The sequence below is a fragment of the Neophocaena asiaeorientalis genome, unplaced genomic scaffold (assembly GCF_003031525.2).
Source record: "Neophocaena asiaeorientalis asiaeorientalis breed wild unplaced genomic scaffold, Neophocaena_asiaeorientalis_V1.1 scaffold501, whole genome shotgun sequence".
In the NCBI taxonomy this organism is placed as follows: Eukaryota; Metazoa; Chordata; class Mammalia; order Artiodactyla; family Phocoenidae; genus Neophocaena; species Neophocaena asiaeorientalis.
Window position 1 is genome coordinate 1,666,739 of NW_020172678.1, and position 5,353 is coordinate 1,672,091.

Sequence of the window (5,353 nt, forward strand, 5' to 3'; positions counted from 1 at the left end):
TTTCCTAATTTGGTGAGTGGCGCGGGGGAAGAATCTTCTCTTGACTCTCAGTATGGTGTTCTAGTGAAACAAGAATTGTTTTACTTGAGCAGTACTGTGATTTCATTCATGATTTTAAGCTTGTTTATGAGAAGAAAATCTGCTTGGCTGTTTGTATTCCCATTTCTTCATGGCATGCAAGTTTTGTGTAGTCATTATCTAGACCAACACTTGTTACCTGACAGTCACATGCCAGAGGTGGTAGACAAGAGAAATAACAATCAAAGTTGGGTACATGTTATAAGGGAATCCTCCAATCCCCCATCCATTCTTTACTTAGTTGTCTTTTATAACCTAGAGACCACTAGATGTTTGATTTACACTGGTGATAGAAGCCCAAGTCCTGAGGGAAAGTGACCCCAGATTTTCCTTGTTCCATGTACCCCTAAGCTTACTTTCTTAGAATACCGTTCCATTGTAGAATTTTCTTTGCCTGGTGAAGGGTCAGTGTAATATATGTACTAAGAAACTTTCAAAAGTTTCATTTATTCATTAGTTAAGATAGATTTCTTCCTTCTTTCCTCCCTTCTTTCCTCCCTCCCTCCCTCCCTTCCTCTCTCCCTCCCTCCCTTTATTTCCTTCCTTCCTTCCTTTTTTGGAGCAGTTTATTTTTTAACTTCTTTATAAATACTTAAATTCTCACAATTAACAACTCTTGTTTTTAGTAGACACCTAAGAAATTTATTGTGTAAATCTTCACTAATTTCTGTATTACCTTCACAAAAGAACATTTTACTCCTCTTTCTTTTCTGCTTCAGGTTATATATATGATCTTTATCCAAAATAGTTGGTACTAAGTCATCAGTAGTTTCCTCATTCTCATCATTTGAATCAGGTGTGTACCAAGATAGGGCTAATACTAGTACACTAATTGAAGCTGAGTGCATTTGTTTCATGTGAGTTTCTATGACCAAAGGACACTGAGAACTCTCAGGGTAAAAGCTGGAGCCACTGTCATCTCGGGGGCTGGGTCTCCCTTGTGGATAATTACTGGCTATTCTAGGGTCCCAAAGCTCCAAGACTAGATGGTTCCACCAAATTGTAGATTTCTGTACCAACTGTAATAAAATACATGTAACTAATAATTCAGAAGTGACAATTCTCCCAGGTAAGGTTCAGAGGTTTTGGAGGGTTTCATAGTGATCTCAACAGCTTTAAATTCTTGATATTTGTTTCACTGCTGATTGTGCCACTCTTTGGGGAATCAAAATTTTCCACCAAGTGAGTAGTTCATCAATGAAGTTCTGGAAGAAGATCAAGTCCAAAAGGATCTCCAAAAGTAGCTTTATTTGGTCTTCCCATTTTTAAACCTATCATCGGAGAGAGAATAAATAGAATAGAAAGTGACAAAATGATACAAGTCCTTTTTTGAAACTTCGATGATGGCATGCTTTAAACTCCAAAATAGTAAATGTTTAGCTGCTTATTTCTGGGAAGGACCAATTCATACAGTCCTTCAAACTCTGTACTGCATAACTCCAGGGAGTAAAATTCCTGTATATGGAATGTAGCAGCCCAGGGTCTAGGAATCTGGCTGTCAGCAGGAAGTCTGCCAGCAGAGCCAGTGAGGCTGGGAGTAAAGCAAAACCCAGCAGCCTCAGCACAGCAGAGACCCAACCAGCCCCGCCACCCAAAAGGAGCCTGAGGGGCGGGACAAAATAGATTTTCTTTATGAAACTTAAAGACAGTAAGGAAAATGGTACCCAGTGGAAAACATTTAGAAAAATAACTTTTGAAAAGAAGTGATTTGCTTCTCCTCAAGTCCATCCCTATGTCTCCCCACCTCCATTACTCTTTTTTTTTTTTTTTGATAGGTAAGACGTGGATTTATTTAGAGAGATACACATTCCATAGACAGAATGCAGTCCATCTCAAAAGTCAAGAGCAGCCCCAAAATACGGGGTGGTTAGTTTTTATGGGCTGGGTAATTTCATAGACCAACAAGTGGGAGGATTATTCCAACTATTTTGGAGAAGGGATGGGGATTTCCGGGATATGGGCTGCCGCCCACTTTTTGGCCTTTTATGGTTAGCCTTGGAACTGTTCTGGTGCCTGTGGGTGTGTCATTTAGCATATGCTAATGCATTTCCATGAGTGCCACCTCCGTTACTCTTACCATTCTTTAAAACAATAACAAACATCGCAAAACCTTGAAGTTAACCTTCCAGCTACCATTGGACATCAACACCTAATGGTTATTAGAATATTATACTTTTTTCTTTCTCAGCTTTGTGGCAAATTTTAAAGGCTGGGGGAAAGTATAGTAGACAGTGTACTTTAACTTTACTGATACTATTATCACCAAGATAGCTTTTGGAATTTTGTGGCTTGATCTGCCCCTGGATTTTAGTATTGGATTTCAGATATGATCTAAATAAATGTGGGTGCTTCCAGTTAAAGATGGTAGATTTTTTTCCCAGCTTTATTGAGAAATAATTGACATACATCACTGTATAAATGTAAGGTGTAGAGCATGATGGTACAGTTTGATTTACATATATTGTGAAATGATTATCACAGTAGGTTTGGTTAGCATCCATCATTTCATATAGATACAGTGAAAAGAAAAGAAGAAAAAAATTCTTTTTGGTGAGAACTCTTAGGATGTATTCTGTTAACAGCTTTCTTATAAGTATACCCTTATTCATGGTTTTGCTTTCTGCAGTTTCACTTACCCATGGTCAATCACGGTCAGAAAATATTAAATGAAAAATTCCAGAAATAAACAATTCATAATTTTTAAATTGTGAGCTGTTCTGAGTAGTGTGCTTGCCATCCTGCTCTGTCCTGTCCAAGATGTGAATCATCCCTTTGTCCAGCATATCTCTCCCATTAGTCATTTAATAGCCATCTAGGTTATCAGATGGACTGTCTTGGTATCATAGTGCTTGTGTTCAAGTAACCCTTATTTTACTTAATAATGTCCCAAAGCACAAGAGTAGTGATACTGGAAATTTGGATATTCTCTTACTGTGCCTAATTTATAAGTTAAACCTCATCATAGGTACGTATGTATGGGAAAGAGCATAGTATATCTAGGATTCGGTCCTATCCACAGTTTCAGGCATCCACTGGGGGTCTTGGAACATATACCTTGCAGATAAGGGGGGACTACTGTATATCGTTAACTATAGTCAGATGGTTCATTGAACACAGATTTACCTTCACTCTTTCTCAAAACTCCACTAAAATAACAAAGGTTTTTGGTTTTTTAGTTATAAATCCACAATGGGAACAAAAGACAAAGGAAACGGGAGGGAAATGGAAGGGACTGGAAATTTTAGGTTTAGAAATCTGAAGAGAAGAAGAATGAGTACTTCTTTACTGAATCCTGAAATTAATAATGGTGTAAATTGAAAAGGAACCTGGCTTACCCTGAAACATCTTCCAATACCTTTGTGAAATGGGAATGAGACAACAGGAGAAATTAGTTGAAGGATTCATTGAAAATCTCTTTACATGGTACTTAGTCCCCCAGATTCTCTTCCCCCATCCTGGAAGAAAACTGAAAATTCAATCCCCCCCCAAAAATGAAACAGATTTTCTGGAATGAGGAACCTGGACACCATGAGGGCAGGGGTAATGTACTGAAAGAGGAGGAATAAGTGGAAATTGATGTATTGAATATTGGTATTTCTAGCCTGCTTCCCTCATTTGTCTGAGAACATTGGCAGACAAGCTTTTACCTTCGAAGTAAGAGATTGGTAAGTTTCTCTGGAGAACCTGACATAATCTGAAAGAAAAGACTTAAAGATACTAATCATTTGGGTATCCCCAGGGAAATAGCACAACCAGAGCACTTTTGCAGTGAAGACCACTATTTGCATAAAGTTTCCAATCAGCTTTTTAGCCATCACTCCCCACTCCTAAATATGAGGAATCAGTGAAAGATCACTAGATATTTGAAAAACAATTTTAATATGAGCAAAGCCAAAGCAAATAGGAAACAGCAACTTAAAGGGAACAGAGCTCATGAAGGAAGAAGGAAAAAAAATTTTAATATAGCACTAATAATCCTCAGAAAAAAAGTAATGCATCTAGTATAGGGTGCTCTAAAAAAGGAACTTGCAGAAAACCAAACAGATTTTAGAAATTAAAAACATAACAGAGTATTCCATAAAAGTTTTGAAGTGACCAAGAAACTAGAACTAAAAGAAAGGAATATAATTTAGGAGAGAAGAGTAAGAAAATTAGAGGACCCGTTGAAGAGATTCAGTAACCAAAAGAGGTTCAAGTAATAGGAGTTCCAGAAATAGAGAATAATAGAAATGGAGAAGAAGAAATCATCAAAGAAGCCATTCCAAGAAACTTTCCATAACTGAAATACAAGTTTCTATATTGAAATAATCCAGCAATTGCCAAGCATAGTGAGATCCACATCAAAGGACCTCTTAAATTTCATAGTAATGATTTTAAAAAAGAAAATCCTACAGAATCAAGAGAAAAACAAGTTTTACTGCAAAAGATCAGAAATCAAAGCTCAAGTTTCTCAACAGTGAAATCTACTAAATATTGGAGAAATGACCTCTAAATTTTGAAGGAAAATAGGGTTTTTTTTTAAAAAAAAAAAATTTATTTATTTATTTTTGGCTGCATTGGGTCTTCGTTGCTGTGCACGGGCTTTCTCTAGTTGGCAGTGAGCAGGGGCCACTCTTCATTGTGGTGCACGGGCTTCTCATTCCGCTGGCTTCTCTTTGTTGTGGAGCACGAGCTTTAGGCGCACAGGCTTTAGTAGTTGTGGCACGTGGGCTCAGTAGTTGTGGCTTATGAGCTGCAGAGTGCAGCCTCAGTAGTTCTGGTACACGGGCTTAGTTGCTCCGCAGCATGTGGGATCTTCCTGGGCCAGGGCTCGAACCCGGGCCCCCTGCATTAGCAGGCAGATTCTCAACCACTGCGCCACCAGGGAAGCCCCAGGCAGATTCTTAACCACTGTGCCTCCAGGGAAGTCCCCAGAATGTTTTTTTAATTTGGTGATATTGTGATGCCCATTTAATTGGTCTGACAGGCACTAGAGATAGTAATTCAATGAATAGTTTATTCATTTATTTCTGGATATTTTTGCCACCTTAATTTAATTTTAAGAATTGGAACACTGGAATGGGGTGAAGGGGGATGATACTATGGAGGGAATGTTAGATAGAGAGCTTTTTGCTGTAGAATTTGGGGTCTTGTTATTGGTAATCAGGAAAGATTTGATGGTTTGAATTTGTCAGGCAAGGAGTTTGGGGATAAGAAGTTGTTGAGGCTGAGGCTACTTGGAGCCAGTAGGGACCTCTTTGTTTAGATGTATAAACTGATCATATCCTCAGCCTGG

The 5,353-nt window shown here is 38.3% G+C and overlaps 1 pseudogene; it reads right to left on the reverse strand.

The window, feature by feature from the left end:
- Positions 1 to 644: 644 nt before the first annotated feature.
- On the reverse strand, positions 645 to 1,428 carry LOC112396165 (glycoprotein endo-alpha-1,2-mannosidase pseudogene; annotated as a pseudogene).
- Positions 1,429 to 5,353: the final 3,925 nt, after the last annotated feature.